General features: G+C 46.1%; 1 protein-coding gene across 4 annotated transcripts in view; it reads left to right on the top strand.

The window, feature by feature from the left end:
• appl2 (adaptor protein, phosphotyrosine interaction, PH domain and leucine zipper containing 2) overlaps window positions 1-17,792 on the top strand; it is a 268,088-nt gene that overhangs the window by 210,369 nt on the left and 39,927 nt on the right. The window lies entirely within an intron of this gene.

The raw sequence follows: 17,792 nt of genomic DNA, 5'->3' as shown, positions 1-17,792 counted from the left end.
CCCCCCTCTCTCTCTGATCTTGTTTAAATGCCCCCTCTCTCTCTGATCCTGTTTAAATGCCCCCCTCTCACTGTCCTGTTTAAATGACCCCTCTCACTGATCCTGTTGAAATGCCCCCCTCTCTCTCTGGTCTTGTTTAAATGCCCCCCCTCTCACTTATTCTGTTTAAATGCTCCCCCCCTCTCTCTGATCCTGTTTAGATGCCCACATCTCTCTCTGATCCTGTTTAAATTACCCTCTCTCTCTCTGATCCCGTATAAATGCACCCCTCTCTCTGATCCTGTTTAAATACCCTCTCTCTCTCATCCTGTTTCAATGCCCCCTCTCTCTCTCATCCTGTTTAAATGCCCCTCTCTCTCTCATCCTTTTTAAATGCCCCCTCTCTCTGATCCTGTTTAAATACCCCTCTCTCTCTCTGACCCTGTTTAAATGCCCCCTCTCTCTGATCCTGTTTAAATGCCCCCCCCCTCTCTCTAACCCTGTTTAAATGCCCCCTCTCTCTGATCCTGTTTAAATGTCCCTCTCTCTCTCATCCTTTTTAAATGCCCCCTCTCTTTGATCCTGTTTGAATGCCCTTCTCTCTCTGATCCTGTTTAAATACCCCTCTCTCTCTCTCTCTGATCCTGTTTATATGCCTTCTCTCATCCTGTTTAAATGCCCCCTCTCTCTGATCCTGTTTAAATGCCCCCCTCTCTCTGACCCTGTTTAAATGCCCCCTCTCTCTGATCCTGTTTAAATGCCCACCTCTCTCTCTCTGATCCTGTTTAAATGACCCCCTCTCCCTCTGACCCTGTTTAAATACCCCCTCTCTCTGATCCTGTTTAAATGCCCACCTCTCTCTCCGATCCTGTTTAAATGCCCCCTCTCTCTTTCATCATGTTTAAATGCCCCCACTCTGATCCTGTTTAAATGCCCCCTCTCTCTGATCTTGTTTAAATGCCCCCTCTCTCTCTGATCCTGTTTAAATGCCTCCTCTCTCTCTTATCCGTTTAAATGCCCCTCTCTCTCACTGATCCTGTTTAAATGCCCCCCCTCTTTGATCCTGTTTGAATGCCCTTCTCTCTCTGATCCTGTTTAAATAACCCTTGCTCTCTGTTCCTGTTTAAATGCCCCCTCTCTCTCTGATCCTGTTTAAATGCCCCCTCTCTGATCCTGTTTAAATGCCCTTCTCTCTCTGATCCTGTTTAAATATCCCTCTCTCTCTCTGACCCTGTTTAAATGCCCCCTCTCTCTGATCCTGTTTAAATGCCCCCCCCCTCTCTAACCCTGTTTAAATGCCCCCTCTCTCTAACCCTGTTTAAATGCCCCCTCTCTCTCTGATCCTGTTTAAATGCTCCCTCTCTCTCTGATCCTATTTAAATGCCCCCTCTCTCTCTGATCCTATTTAAATGCCCCCTCTCTCTCTGATCCTGTTTAAATGCCCCCTCTCACTGATCCTATTTAAATGCCCCCTCTCTGATCCTGTTTAAATGCCCCCTCTCTCTCAAATCCTGTTTAAATGCCCCCCTCTCTCTCTCTGATCTTTTTTAAATACCCCCCTCTTTCTCTGATCTTGTTTAAATGCCCCCTCTCTCTCTGATCCTGTTTAAATGCCCCCCTCTCACTGTCCTGTTCAAATGGCCCCTCTCACTGATCCTGTTGAAATGCCCCCCTCTCTCTCTGGTCTTGTTTAAATGACCCCCCTCTCACTTATTCTGTTTAAATGCTCCCCCCTCTCTCTGATCCTGTTTAAATGCCCACCTCTCTCTCTCATCCTGTTTAAATGCCCCTCTCTCTCTCATCCTTTTTAAATGCCCCCTCTCTCTGATCCTGTTTAAATACACCTCTCTCTCTCTGACCCTGTTTAAATGCCCCCTCTCTCTGATCCTGTTTAAATGCCCCCCCCTCTCTCTAACCCTGTTTAAATGCCCCCTCTCTCTGATCCTGTTTAAATGTCCCTCTCTTTCTCATCCTTTTTAAATGCCCCCTCTCTTTGATCCTGTTTGAATGCCCTTCTCTCTCTCATCCTGTTTAAATACCCCTCTCTCTCACTGATCCTATTTAAATGCCCCCCTCTCTCTCATCCTTTTTAAATGCCCCTCTCTCTCTCATCCTGTTTAAATGCTACTCTCTCTCTCATCCTGTTTAAATACCCCTCGTTCTCTGATCCTGTTTAAATGCCCCCCTCTCTCTCTGATCCTGTTTAAATGCCCCCTCTCTGATCCTGTTTAAATGCCCTTCTCTCTCTGATCCTGTTTAAATGTCCCTCTCTCTCTCTGATCCTGTTTAAATGCCACATCTCTCTGATCCTGTTTAAATGACCCCCTCTCCCTCTGACCCTGTTTAAATACCCCCTCTCTCTGATCCTGTTTAAATGCCCACCTCTCTCTCTGATCCTGTTTAAATGCCCCCTCTCTCTCTGATCCTATTTAAATGCCCCCTCTCTCTCTGATCCTGTTTAAATGACCCCTCTCACTGATCCTATTTAAATGCCCCCTCTCTGATCCTGTTTAAATGCCCCCTCTCTCTCAAATCCTGTTTAAATGCCCCCCTCTCTCTCTGATCTTTATTAAATGCCCCCCTCTCTCTCTGATCTTGTTTAAATGCCCCCTCTCTCTCTGATCCTGTTTAAATGCCCCCCTCTCACTGTCCTGTTTAAATGACCCCTCTCACTGATCCTGTTGAAATGTCCCCCTCTCTCTCTGGTCTTGTTTAAATGCCCCCCCTCTCACTTATTCTGTTTAAATGCTCCCCCCCTCTCTCTGATCCTGTTTAAATGCCCACCTCTCTCTCTGATCCTGTTTAAATTACCCTCTCTCTCTCTGATCCCGTATAAATGCCCCCCTCTCTCTGATCCTGTTTAAATACCCTCTCTCTCTCATCATGTTTCAATTCTCCCTCTCTCTCTCATCCTGTTTAAATGCCCCCTCTCTCTGATCCTGTTTAAATGCCCACCTCTCTCTCACTGATCCTGTTTAAATGCCCCTCTCTCTCTCATCCTGTTTAAATAACCCTTGCTTTCTGTTCCTGTTTAAATGCCCCCTCTCTCTCTGATCCTGTTTAAATGCCCCCTCTCTGATCCTGTTAAAATGCCCTTCTCTCTCTGATCCTGTTTAAATGCCCACCTCTCTCTCTGATCCTGTTTAAATGCCCCCTCTCTCTCTGATCCTGTTTAAATGCCCCCTCTCTCTCTGATCCCTATTTAAATGCCCCCTCTCTCTCTGATCCTGTTTAAATGCCCCTCTCACTGATCCTATTTAAATGCCCCATCTCTGATCCTGTTTAAATGCCCCCTCTCTCTCAAATCCTGTTTAAATGCCCCCCTCTCTCTCTGATCTTTTTTTAAATGCCCCCCTCTCTCTCTGATCTTGTTTAAATGCCCCCTCTCTCTCTGATCCTGTTTAAATGCCCCCCTCTCACTGTCCTGTTTAAATGCCCCCTCTCACTGATCCTATTTAAATGCCCCCTCTCAAATCCTGTTTAAATGCCCCCCTCTCTCTCTGATCTTTTTTAAATGCCCCCCTCTCTCTCTGATCTTGTTTAAATGCCCCCTCTCTCTCTGATCCTGTTTAAATGCCCCCCTCTCACTGTCCTGTTTAAATGACCCCTCTCACTGATCCTGTTGAAATGCTCCCCTCTCTCTCTGGTCTTGTTTAAATGCCCCCCCCTCTCACTTATTCTGTTTAAATACGACCCCCCTCTCTCTGATCCTGTTTAAATGCCCACCTCTCTCTCTGATCCTGTTTAAATTACCCTCTCTCTCTCTGATCCCGTATAAATACCCCCCTCTCTCTGATCCTGTTTAAATACCCTCTCTCTCTCATCCTGTTTCAATGCCCCCTCTCTCTCTGATCCTGTTTAAATGCCCCCTCTCTGATCCTGTTTAAATGCCCCTCTCTCTGATCCTGTTTAAATGCCCCCTCTCTCTGATCCTGTTTAAATGCCCCCCCCTCTCTCTGACCCTGTTTAAATGCCCCCTCTCTCTGATCCTGTTTAAATGCCCACCTCTCTCTCTGATCCTGTTTAAATGCCCCCTCTCTCTCTGATCCTGTTTAAATCCCCCTCTTTCTCTGATAGTATTTTTAAATGATCCCTCTCTCTCTGATCCTGTTTAAATGCGTCCTCTCTCTCTGATCCGTTTAAATGCCCCTCTCTCTCTCTCATCCTTTTTAAATGCCCCCTCTCTTTGATCCTGTTTGAATGTCCTTCTCTCTCTCATCCTGTTTAAATATCCCTCTCTCTCACTGATCCTATTTAAATGCCCCCCTCTCTCTCATCCTGTTTAAATGCCCCTCTCTCTCTCATCCTGTTTAAATGCTACTCTCTCTCTCATCCTGTTTAAATACCCCTCGTTCTCTGATCCTGTTTAAATGCCCCCCTCTCTCTCTGATCCTGTTTAAATGCCCCCTCTCTGATCCTGTTTAAATGCCCCCTCTCTGATCCTGTTTAAATGCCCTTCTCTCTCTGATCCTGTTTAAATGTCCCTCTCTCTCTCTGATCCTGTTTAAATGCCACATCTCTCTGATCCTGTTTAAATGACCCCCTCTCCCTCTGACCCTGTTTAAATACCCCCTCTCTCTGATCCTGTTTAAATGCCCACCTCTCTCTCGGATCCTGTTTAAATGCCCCCTCTCTCTCTGATCCTATTTAAATGCCCCCTCTCTCTCTGATCCTGTTTAAATGCCCCCTCTCACTGATCCTATTTAAATGCCCCCTCTCTGATCCTGTTTAAATGCCCCCTCTCTCTCAAATCCTGTTTAAATGCCCCCTCCTCTCTCTGATCTTTATTAAATGCCCCCCTCTCTCTCTGATCTTGTTTAAATGCCCCCTCTCTCTCTGATCCTGTTTAAATGTCCCCTCTCACTGTCCTGTTTAAATGACCCCTCTCACTGATCCTGTTGAAATGCCCCCCTCTCTCTCTGGTCTTGTTTAAATGCCCCCCCTCTCACTTATTCTGTTTAAATGCTCCCCCCTCTCTCTGATCGTGTTTAAATGCCCCCCTCTCTCTGATCCTGTTTAAATACCCTCTCTCTCTCATCATGTTTCAATGCTCCCTCTCTCTCTCTCATCCTGTTTAAATGCCCCTCTCTCTCTCTGATCCTGTTTAAATGTCCCCTCTCACTGTCCTGTTTAAATGACCCCTCTCACTGATCCTGTTGAAATGCCCCCCTCTCTCTCTGGTCTTGTTTAAATGCCCCCCCTCTCACTGATCCTGTTGAAATGCTCCCCTCTCTCTCTGGTCTTGTTTAAATGCCCCCCTCTCACTTATTCTGTTTAAATACGACCCCCCTCTCTCTGATCCTGTTTAAATGCCCACCTCTCTCTCTGATCCTGTTGAAATTACCCTCTCTCTCTCTGATCCCGTATAAATGCCCCCCTCTCTCTGATCCTGTTTAAATACCCTCTCTCTCTCATCATGTTTCAATGCTCCCTCTCTCTCTCTCATCCTGTTTAAATGCCCCTCTCTCTCTCATCCTTTTTAAATGCCCCCTCTCTCTGATCCTGTTTAAATACCCCTCTCTCTCTCTGACCCTGTTTAAATGCCCCCTCTCTCTGATCCTGTTTAAATGCCCCCCCCTCTCTCTAACCCTGTTTAAATGCCCCCTCTCTCTGATCCTGTTTAAATGTCCCTCTCTCTCATCCTTTTTAAATGCCCCCTCTCTTTGATCCTGTTTGAATGCCCTTCTCTCTCTGATCCTGTTTACATATCCCTCTCTCTCTCTCTGATCCTGTTTAAATGCCTTCTCTCATCCTGTTTAAATGCCCCCACTCTCTGATCCTGTTTAAATGCCCCCCTCTCTCTCATCCTGTTTAAATGCCCCTCTCTCTCTCATCCTGTTTAAATAACCCTCGCTTTCTGTTCCTGTTTAAATGCCCCCTCTCTCTCTGATCCTGTTTAAATGCCCCCTCTCTGATCCTGTTAAAATGCCCTTCTCTCTCTGATCCTGTTTAAATGCCCACCTCTCTCTCTGATCCTGTTTAAATGCCCACTCTCTCTGATCCTGTTTAAATGCCCCCTCTCTCTCTGATCCTATTTAAATGCCCCCTCTCTCTCTGATCCTGTTTAAATGCCCCCTCTCTGATCCTGTTTAAATGCCCCCTCTCTCTCAAATCCTGTTTAAATGCCCCCCTCTCTCTCTGATCTTTTTTAAATGCCCCCCTCTCTCTCTGATCTTGTTTAAATGCCCCCTCTCTCTCTGATCCTGTTTAAATGCCCCCCTCTCACTGTCCTGTTTAAATGCCCCCTCTAACTGATCCTATTTAAATGCCCCCTCTCAAATCCTGTTTAAATGCCCCCCTCTCTCTCTGATCTTTTTTAAATGCCCCCCTCTCTCTCTGATCCTGTTTAAATGCCCCCCTCTCACTGTCCTGTTTAAATGACCCCTCTCACTGATCCTGTTGAAATGCTCCCCTCTCTCTCTGGTCTTGTTTAAATGCCCCCCCTCTCACTTATTCTGTTGAAATACTACCCCCCTCTCTCTGATCCTGTTTAAATGCCCACCTCTCTCTCTGATCCTGTTTAAATTACCCTCTCTCTCTCTGATCCCGTATAAATGCCCCCCTCTCTCTGATCCTGTTTAAATACCCTCTCTCTCTCATCCTGTTTCAATGCCCCCTCTCTCTCTCATCCTGTTTAAATGCCCCTCTCTCTCTCATCCTTTTTAAATGCCCCCTCTCTCTGATCCTGTTTAAATACCCCTCTCTCTCTCACTGATCCTGTTTAAATGCCCCTCTCTCTGATCCTGTTTAAATGCCCCTCTCTCTGATCCTGTTTAAATGCCCCCTCTCTCTGATCCTGTTTAAATGCCCCCCCCTTTCTCTGATCCTGTTTAAATCCCCCTCTTTCTCTGATCCTATTTAAATGATCCCTCTCTCACTGATCCTGATTAAATGCCCCCCTCTCTCTCATCCTGTTTAAATGCCCCTCTCTCTCTCATCCTGTTTAAATACCCCTCGCTCTCTGATCCTGTATAAATGCCCCCCCCCTCTTTGATCCTGTTTGAATGCTCTTCTCTCTCTGATCCTGTTTAAATGTCCCTCTCTCTCTCATCCTTTTTAAATGCCCCCTCTCTCTGATCCTGTTTAAAAACCCCTCTCTCTCTCTCTGATCCTGTTTAAATGCCTTCTCTCATCCTGTTTAAATGCCCCCTCTCTCTGATCCTGTTTAAATGCCCCCCCTCTCTCTGACCCTGTTTAAATGTCCCCTCTCTCTGATCCTGTTTAAAAGGCCACCTCTCTCTCACTGATCCTGTTTAAATGCCCCCCTCTCTCTCATCCTGTTTAAATGCCCCTCTCTCTCTCATCCTGTTTAAATAACCCTCGCTCTCTGTTCCTGTTTAAATGCCCCCTCTCTCTCTGATCCTGTTTAAATGCCCCCTCTCTGATCCTGTTTAAATGGCCTTCTCTCTCTGATCCTGTTTAAATGTCCCTCTCTCTCTCTGACCCTGTTTAAATGCCCCCTCACTCTGATCCTGTTTAAATGCATCCCTCTCTCTCTGAGCCTGTTTAAATGACCCCTCTCTCAGATCCTGTTTAAATGCCCACCTCTCTCTCTGATCGTGTTTAAATGCCCCCTCTCGCTGATCCTGTTTAAATGCCCCTCTTTCTCTGATCCTATTTAAATGCCCCCTCTCTCTCTGATCCTGTTTAAATGCCCCCTCTCTCTCTGATCCGTTTAAATGCCCCTCTCTCTCACTGATACTGTTTAAATGCCCCTCTGATCCTGTTTAAATGACCCTCACTCGCTGAACTTGTTTAAATGCCCCCTCTCTCTGATCCGGTTTAAATGCCCCCCTCGCTCTCTGATCTTGTTTAAATGCCCTCTCTCTCTCTCATCCTGTTTAAATGCTCCCTCTCTCTCTCATCCTGTTTAAATGCCCCTCTTTCTCTGATCCTATTTAAATGCCCCATCTCTCTCTGATCCTGTTTAAATGCCCCCCTCTCACTGATCCTGTTTAAATGCCCCCCTCTCACTGATCCTGTTTAAATGCCCCCTCTCACTGATCCTGTTGAAATGCCCCCTCTCTCTCTGGTCTTGTTTAAATGCCCCCCCCTCTCACTTATTCTGTTTAAATGCCCCCCCTCTCTCTGATCCTGTTTAAATTACCCTCTCTCTCTCTGATCCTGTATAAATGCCCCCCTCTCTCTGATCCTGTTTAAATGCCCTCTCTCTCTCATCCTGTTTCAATGTCCCCTCTCTCTCTCATCCTGTTTAAATACGCCTCTCTCTCTCATCCTTTTTAAATGCCCCCTCTCTCTGATCCTGTTTAAATGCCCCCCTCTCTCTGATCCTGTTTAAATGCCCCTTCTCTCTCTGATCCTCTTTAAATGACCCCCTCTGTCTGATTCTGTTTAAATGCATCCCTCTTTCTCTGATCCTATTTAAATGCACCCTCTCTCTCTGATCCTCTTTAAATGACCCCCTCTGTCTGATTATGTTTAAATGCCCCCCTCTCTCTATGATCCTGTTTAAATGCCCCCTCTCTCTCTCTGATCTTGTTTAAATGCCCCCCTCTCTCTTTGATCCTGTTTAAATGCCCCCCTCTCTCTGATCCGATTTAAAGGCCTCCTCTCTCTCTCATCTTGTTTAAATGCCCCCTCTCTCTCTGATCCTGTTCAAATGCCCCCTCTCACTGATCCTGTTGAAATGCCCCCCTCTCTCTCTGGTCTTGTTTAAATGACCCCTCCTCTCACTTATTCTGCTTAAATGCCCCCTCTCTCTCTCATCCTGTTTAAATGCCCCTCTCTCTCTCATCCTTTATAAATGCCCCCTCTCTCTGATCCTGTTTAAATGCCCTCTCTCATCCTGTTTAAATGCCCTCTCTCTCTGATCCTGTTTAAATGCTCCCTCTCTCTCTGATCCTGTTTAAATGCCCTCTCTCATCCTGTTTAAATGCCCTCTCTCTCTGATCCTGTTTAAATGCTCCCTCTCTCTCTCATCCTGTTTAAATTACCCTCTCTCTCTCTGATCCTGTATCAATGCCCCCCTCTCTCTCATCCTGATTAAATGCCCCTTCTCTCTCTCTGATCCTGTTTAAATGCCCCCCTATCTCTGTGATCCTGTTTAAATGCCCCCCTCTCTCTATGATCCTGTTTAAATGCCCCCTCTCTCTCTCTGATCCTGTTTAAATGCCCCCCCTTCTCACTTATTCTGTTTAATTGCCCCCCCCCTCTCTCTAATCCTGTTTAAATGCCCCCTCTCTCTCTGATCCTGTTTAAATGCCCTCTCTCATCCTGTTTAAATGCCCTCTCTCTCTGATCCTGTTTAAATGCTCCCTCTCTCTCTCATCCTGTTTAAATTACCCTCGCTCTCTTTGATCCTGTTTGAATGCCCTTCTCTCTCTGATCCTGTTTAAATGTCCCTCTCTCTCTCATCCTTTTTAAATGCCCCCTCTCTCTGATCCTGTTTAAATACCCCTCTCTCTCTCATTATGTTTAAATAACCCTCGCTCTCTGTTCCTGTTTAAATGCTCCCTCTCTCTATGATCCTGTTTAAATGCCCTCTCTCTGATCCTGTTTAAATGCCCCCTCTCTCTGATCCTGTTTAAATGCCCCCCCCCCCTCTCTCTAACCCTGTTTAAATGCCCCCTCTATCTCATCCTGTTTAAATGCCCCCCTCTCTCTCTGATCCTGTTTAAATGCCCTCTCTCTGATCCTGTTTAAATGCCCTCTCTCTGATCCTGTTTAAATGCCCTTCTCTCTCTGATCCTGTTTAAATGTCCCTCTCTCTCTCTGATCCTGTTTAAATGCCCCCACTCTCTGATCCTGTTTAAATGAAGCCCTCTCCCTCTGACCCTGTTTAAATACCCCCTCTCTCTGATCCTGTTTAAATGCCCACCTCTCTCTCTGATCCTGTTTAAATGCCCCCTCTCTCTCTGATCCTGTTTAAATTCCCCCTCTCTCTCTGATCCTATTTAAATGCCCCCTCTCTCTCTGATCCTGTTTAAATGCCCCGTCTCACTGATCCTATTTAAATGGCCCCTCTCTGATCCTGTTTAAATGCCCCCTCTCTCTCAAATCCTGTTTAAATGCCCCCCTCTCTCTCTGATCTTTTTTAAATGCCCCCCTCTCTCTCTGATCTTGTTTAAATGCCCCCCCTCTCACTTATTCTGTTTAAATGCTCCCCCCCCTCTCTCTGATCCTGTTTAAATGCCCACCTCTCTCTCTGATCCTGTTTAAATTACCTTCTCTCTCTCTGATCCCGTGTAAATGCCCCCCTCTCTCTGATCCTGTTTAAATACCCTCTCTCTCTCATCCTGTTTCAATGCCCCCTCTCTCTCTCTTCCTGTTTAAATGCCCCTCTCTCTCTCATCCTTTTTAAATGCCCCCTCTCTCTGATCCTGTTTAAATACCCCTCTCTCTCTCTGACCCTGTTTAAATGCCCCCTCGCTCTGATCCTGTTTAAATGCCCCCCCTCTCTCTAACCCTGTTTAAATGCCCCCTCTCTCTGATCCTGTTTAAATGTCCCTCTCTCTCTCATCCTTTTTAAATGCCCCCTCTCTTTAATCCTGTTTGAATGCCCTTCTCTCTCTGATCCTGTTTAAATACCCCTCTCTCTCTCTCTGATCCTGTTTAAATGCCTTCTCTCATCCTGTTTAAATGCCCCCTCTCTCTGATCCTGTTTAAATGCCCCCCTCTCTCTGACCCTGTTTAAATGCCCCCTCTCTCTGATCCTGTTTAAATGCCCACCTCTCTCTCTCTGATCCTGTTTAAATTCCCCCTCTATCTGATCCTGTTTAAATGACCCCCTCTCCCTCTGACCCTGATTAAATACCCCCTCTCTCTGATCCTATTTAAATGCCCACCTCTCTCTCTGATCCTGTTTAAATGCCCCCTCTCTCTCTCTCTGATCCGATTTAAATGTCCCCTCTCTCTCTGATCCTGTTTATATACACCCTCTCTCTGATCCTATTTAAATGCCCACCTCTCTCTCTGATCCTGTTTAAATGCCCTCTCTCTCTCTGATCCTATTTAAATGCCCCCTCTCTCTCTGATCCTGTTTAAATGCCCCCTCTCACTGATCCTATTTAAATGCCCCCTCTCTGATCCTGTTTAAATTCCCCCTCTATCTGATCCTGTTTAAATTACCCCCTCTCTCTCTGATCCTATTTAAATGATCCCTCTCTCTCTGACCCTGTTTAAATGCCCCCTCTCTCTGATCTTTTTTAAATGCCCCCCTCTCTCTCTGATCTTGTTTAAATGCCCCCTCTCTCTCTGATCCTGTTTAAATGCCCCCCTCTCACTGTCCTGTTTAAATGACCCCTCTCACTGATCCTGTTGAAATGCCCCCCTCTCTCTCTGGTCTTGTTTAAATGTCTCCCCTCTCACTTATTCTGTTTAAATGCTCCCCCCCTCTCTCTGATCCTGTTTAAATGCCCACCTCTCTCTCTGATCCTGTTTAAATTACCCTCTCTCTCTCTCATCCTTTTTAAATGCCCCCTCTCTCTGATCCTGTTTAAATACCCCTCTCTCTCTCACTGATCCTGTTTAAATGCCCCTCTCTCTGATCCTGTTTAAATGCCCCTCTCTCTGATCCTGTTTAAATGCCCCCTCTCTCTGATCCTGTTTAAATGCCCCCCCCTCTCTCTGACCCTGTTTAAATGCCCCCTCTCTCTGATCCTGTTTAAATGCCCACCTCTCTCTCTGATCCTGTTTAAATGCCCCCTCTCTCTCTGATCCTGTTTAAATCCCCCTCTTTCTCTGATTGTATTTTTAAATGATCCCTCTCTCTCTGATCCTGTTTAAATGCGTCCTCTCTCTCTGATCCGTTTAAATGCCCCTCTCTCTCTCTGATCCTGTTTAAATACACCTCTCTCTCTCTGACCCTGTTTAAATGCCCCCTCTCTCTGATCCTGTTTAAATGCCCCCCCCTCTCTCTAACCCTGTTTAAATGCCCCCTCTCTCTGGTCCTGTTTAAAGGTCCCTCTCTCTCTCATCCTTTTTAAATGCCCCCTCTCTTTGATCCTGTTTGAATGCCCTTCTCTCTCTCATCCTGTTTAAATATCCCTCTCTCTCACTGATCCTATTTAAATGCCCCCCTCTCTCTCATCCTGTTTAAATGCCCCTCTCTCTCTCATCCTGTTTAAATGCTACTCTCTCTCTCATCCTGTTTAAATACCCCTCGTTCTCTGATCCTGTTTAAATGCCCCCCTCTCTCTCTGATCCTGTTTAAATGCCCCCTCTCTGATCCTGTTTAAATGCCCCCTCTCTGATCCTGTTTAAATGCCCTTCTCTCTCTGATCCTGTTTAAATGTCCCTCTCTCTCTCTGATCCTGTTTAAATGCCACATCTCTCTGATCCTGTTTAAATGACCCCCTCTCCCTCTGACCCTGTTTAAATACCCCCTCTCTCTGATCCTGTTTAAATGCCCACCTCTCTCTCTGATCCTGTTTAAATGCCCCCTCTCTCTCTGATCCTATTTAAATGCCCCCTCTCTCTCTGATCCTGTTTAAATGCCCCCTCTCTCTGATCCTATTTAAATGCCCCCTCTCTGATCCTGTTTAAATGCCCCCTCTCTCTCAAATCCTGTTTAAATGCCCCCCTCTCTCTCTGATCTTTATTAAATGCCCCCCTCTCTCTCTGATCTTGTTTAAATGCCCCCTCTCTCTCTGATCCTGTTTAAATGTCCCCTCTCACTGTCCTGTTTAAATGACCCCTCTCACTGATCCTGTTGAAATGCCCCCCTCTCTCTCTGGTCTTGTTTAAATGCCCCCCCTCTCACTTATTCTGTTTAAATGCTCCCCCCCTCTCTCTGATCCTGTTTAAATGCCCACCTCTCTCTCTGATCCTGTTTAAATTACCCTCTCTCTCTCTGATCCCGTATAAATGCCCCCCTCTCTCTGATCCTGTTTAAATACCCTCTCTCTCTCATCATGTTTCAATGCTCCCTCTCTCTCTCTCATCCTGTTTAAATGCCCCTCTCTCTCTCATCCTTTTTAAATGCCCCCTCTCTCTGATCCTGTTTAAATACCCCTCTCTCTCTCTGACCCTGTTTAAATGCCCCCTCTCTCTGATCCTGTTTAAATGCCCCCCCCTCTCTCTAACCCTGTTTAAATGCCCCCTCTCTCTGATCCTGTTTAAATGTCCCTCTCTCTCATCCTTTTTAAATGCCCCCTCTCTTTGATCCTGTTTGAATGCCCTTCTCTCTCTGATCCTGTTTACATATCCCTCTCTCTCTCTCTGATCCTGTTTAAATGCCTTCTCTCATCCTGTTTAAATGCCCCCACTCTCTGATCCTGTTTAAATGCCCACCTCTCTCTCACTGATCCTGTTTAAATGCCCCCCTCTCTCTCATCCTGTTTAAATGCCCCTCTCTCTCTCATCCTGTTTAAATAACCCTCGCTTTCTGTTCCTGTTTAAATGCCCCCTCTCTCTCTGATCCTGTTTAAATGCCCCCTCTCTGATCCTGTTAAAATGCCCTTCTCTCTCTGATCCTGTTTAAATGCCCACCTCTCTCTCTGATCCTGTTTAAATGCCCCCTCTCTCTGATCCTGTTTAAATGCCCCCTCTCTCTGATCCTGTTTAAATGCCCCCCCCTCTCTCTGATCCTGTTTAAATCCCCCTCTTTCTCTGATCCTATTTAAATGATCCCTCTCTCTCTGATCCTGTTTAAATGTCTCCTCTCTCTCTGATCCGTTCAAATGCCCCTCTCTCTCACTGATCCTGGTTAAATGCACCCCTCTCTCTCATCCTGTTTAAATGCCCCTCTCTCTCTCATCCTGTTTAAATACCCCTCGCTCTCTGATCCTGTATAAATGCCCCCCCCTCTTTGATCCTGTTTGAATGCTCTTCTCTCTCTGATCCTGTTTAAATGTCCCTCTCTCTCTCATCCTTTTTAAATGCCCCCTCTCTCTCATCCTGTTTAAAAACCCCTCTCTCTCTCTCTGATCCTGTTTAAATGCCTTCTCTCATCCTGTTTAAATGCCCCCTCTCTCTGATCCTGTTTAAATGCCCCCCCTCTCTCTGACCCTGTTTAAATGTCCCCTCTCTCTGATCCTGTTTAAATGCCCACCTCTCTCTCACTGATCCTGTTTAAATGCCCCCCTCTCTCTCATCCTGTTTAAATGCCCCTCTCTCTCTCATCCTGTTTAAATAACCCTCGCTCTCTGTTCCTGTTTAAATGCCCCCTCTCTGATGCTGTTTAAATGGCCTTCTCTGATCCTGTTTAAATGGCCTTCTCTCTCTGATCCTGTTTAAATGTCCCTCTCTCTCTCTGACCCTGTTTAAATGCCCCCTCACTCTGATCCTGTTTAAATGCATCCCTCTCTCTCTGAGCCTGTTTAAATGACCCCTCTCTCAGATCCTGTTTAAATGCCCACCTATCTCTCTGATCGTGTTTAAATGCCCCCTCTCGCTGATCCTGTTTAAATGCCCCTCTTTCTCTGATCCTATTTAAATGCCCCCTCTCTCTCTGATCCTGTTTAAATGCCCCCTCTCTCTCTGATCCGTTTAAATGCCCCTCTCTCTCACTGATACTGTTTAAATGCCCCTCTGATCCTGTTTAAATGACCCTCACTCGCTGAACTTGTTTAAATGCCCCCTCTCTCTGATCCGGTTTAAATGCCCCCCTCGCTCTCTGATCGTGTTTAAATGCCCTCTCTCTCTCATCCTGTTTAAATGCTCCCTCTCTCTCTCATCCTGTTTAAATGCCCCTCTTTCTCTGATCCTATTTAAATGCCCCCTCTCTCTCTGATCCTGTTTAAATGCCCCCCTCTCACTGATCCTGTTTAAATGCCCCCCTCTCACTGATCCTGTTTAAATGCCCCCTCTCACTGATCCTGTTGAAATGCCCCCTCTCTCTCTGGTCTTGTTTAAATGCCCCCCCCTCTCACTTATTCTGTTTAAATGCCCCCCCTCTCTCTGATCCTGTTTAAATTACCCTCTCTCTCTCTGATCCTGTATAAATGCCCCCCTCTCTCTGATCCTGTTTAAATGCCCTCTCTCTCTCATCCTGTTTCAATGTCCCCTCTCTCTCTCATCCTGTTTAAATACGCCTCTCTCTCTCATCCTTTTTAAATGCCCCCTCTCTCTGATCCTGTTTAAATGCCCCTCTCTCTCTGATCCTGTTTAAATGCCCCTTCTCTCTCTGATCCTCTTTAAATGACCCCCTCTGTCTGATTCTGTTTAAATGCTCCCCTCTTTCTCTGATCCTATTTAAATGCACCCTCTCTCTCTGATCCTCTTTAAATGACCCCCTCTGTCTGATTATGTTTAAATGCCCCCCTCTCTCTATGATCCTGTTTAAATGCCCCCTCTCTCTCTCTGATCTTGTTTAAATGCCCCCCTCTCTCTTTGATCCTGTTTAAATGCCCCCCTCTCTCTGATCCGATTTAAAGGCCTCCTCTCTCTCTCATCTTGTTTAAATGCCCCCTCTCTCTCTGATCCTGTTCAAATGCCCCCTCTCACTGATCCTGTTGAAATGCCCCCCTCTCTCTATGGTCTTGTTTAAATGACCCCCCCTCTCACTTATTCTGCTTAAATGCCCCCTCTCTCTCTCATCCTGTTTAAATGCCCCTCTCTCTCTCTGATCTTGTTTAAATGCCCCCTCTCTCTGATCCTGTTTAAATGCCCTCTCTCATCCTGTTTAAATGCCCTCTCTCTCTGATCCTGTTTAAATGCTCCCTCTCTCTCTCATCCTGTTTAAATGCCCCTCTTTCTCTGATCCTATTTAAATGCCCCCTCTCTCTCTGATCCTGTTTAAATGCCCCCTCTCTCTCAAATCCTGTTTAAATGCCCCCCTCTCTCTCTGATCTTTTTTAAATGCCCCCCTCTCTCTCTGATCTTGTTTAAATGCCCCCCCTCTCACTTATTCTGTTTAAATGCTCCCCCCCCTCTCTCTGATCCTGTTTAAATGCCCACCTCTCTCTCTGATCCTGTTTAAATTACCTTCTCTCTCTCTGATCCCGTGTAAATGCCCCCCTCTCTCTGATCCTGTTTAAATACCCTCTCTCTCTCATCCTGTTTCAATGCCCCCTCTCTCTCTCTTCCTGTTTAAATGCCCCTCTCTCTCTCATCCTTTTTAAATGCCCCCTCTCTCTGATCCTGTTTAAATACCCCTCTCTCTCTCTGACCCTGTTTAAATGCCCCCTCGCTCTGATCCTGTTTAAATGCCCCCCCTCTCTCTAACCCTGTTTAAATGCCCCCTCTCTCTGATCCTGTTTAAATGTCCCTCTCTCTCTCATCCTTTTTAAATGCCCCCTCTCTTTAATCCTGTTTGAATGCCCTTCTCTCTCTGATCCTGTTTAAATACCCCTCTCTCTCTCTCTGATCCTGTTTAAATGCCTTCTCTCATCCTGTTTAAATGCCCCCTCTCTCTGATCCTGTTTAAATGCCCCCCTCTCTCTGACCCTGTTTAAATGCCCCCTCTCTCTGATCCTGTTTAAATGCCCACCTCTCTCTCTCTGATCCTGTTTAAATTCCCCCTCTATCTGATCCTGTTTAAATGACCCCCTCTCCCTCTGACCCTGATTAAATACCCCCTCTCTCTGATCCTATTTAAATGCCCACCTCTCTCTCTGATCCTGTTTAAATGCCCCCTCTCTCTCTCTCTGATCCGATTTAAATGTCCCCTCTCTCTCTGATCCTGTTTATATACACCCTCTCTCTGATCCTATTTAAATGCCCACCTCTCTCTCTGATCCTGTTTAAATGCCCTCTCTCTCTCTGATCCTATTTAAATGCCCCCTCTCTCTCTGATCCTGTTTAAATGCCCCCTCTCACTGATCCTATTTAAATGCCCCCTCTCTGATCCTGTTTAAATTCCCCCTCTATCTGATCCTGTTTAAATTACCCCCTCTCTCTCTGATCCTATTTAAATGATCCCTCTCTCTCTGACCCTGTTTAAATGCCCCCTCTCTCTGATCTTTTTTAAATGCCCCCCTCTCTCTCTGATCTTGTTTAAATGCCCCCTCTCTCTCTGATCCTGTTTAAATGCCCCCCTCTCACTGTCCTGTTTAAATGACCCCTCTCACTGATCCTGTTGAAATGCCCCCCTCTCTCTCTGGTCTTGTTTAAATGTCTCCCCTCTCACTTATTCTGTTTAAATGCTCCCCCCCTCTCTCTGATCCTGTTTAAATGCCCACCTCTCTCTCTGATCCTGTTTAAATTACCCTCTCTCTCTCTCATCCTTTTTAAATGCCCCCTCTCTCTGATCCTGTTTAAATACCCCTCTCTCTCTCACTGATCCTGTTTAAATGCCCCTCTCTCTGATCCTGTTTAAATGCCCCTCTCTCTGATCCTGTTTAAATGCCCCCTCTCTCTGATCCTGTTTAAATGCCCCCCCCTCTCTCTGACCCTGTTTAAATGCCCCCTCTCTCTGATCCTGTTTAAATGCCCACCTCTCTCTCTGATCCTGTTTAAATGCCCCCTCTCTCTCTGATCCTGTTTAAATCCCCCTCTTTCTCTGATTGTATTTTTAAATGATCCCTCTCTCTCTGATCCTGTTTAAATGCGTCCTCTCTCTCTGATCCGTTTAAATGCCCCTCTCTCTCTCTGATCCTGTTTAAATACACCTCTCTCTCTCTGACCCTGTTTAAATGCCCCCTCTCTCTGATCCTGTTTAAATGCCCCCCCCTCTCTCTAACCCTGTTTAAATGCCCCCTCTCTCTGGTCCTGTTTAAAGGTCCCTCTCTCTCTCATCCTTTTTAAATGCCCCCTCTCTTTGATCCTGTTTGAATGCCCTTCTCTCTCTCATCCTGTTTAAATATCCCTCTCTCTCACTGATCCTATTTAAATGCCCCCCTCTCTCTCATCCTGTTTAAATGCCCCTCTCTCTCTCATCCTGTTTAAATGCTACTCTCTCTCTCATCCTGTTT

Source organism: Pristiophorus japonicus, chromosome 13 (assembly GCF_044704955.1).
Source record: "Pristiophorus japonicus isolate sPriJap1 chromosome 13, sPriJap1.hap1, whole genome shotgun sequence".
Classification (NCBI taxonomy): Eukaryota; Metazoa; Chordata; class Chondrichthyes; family Pristiophoridae; genus Pristiophorus; species Pristiophorus japonicus.
Note: the sequence above shows the minus strand (reverse complement) of the source record. Positions and strands in the feature narration are given on the sequence as shown.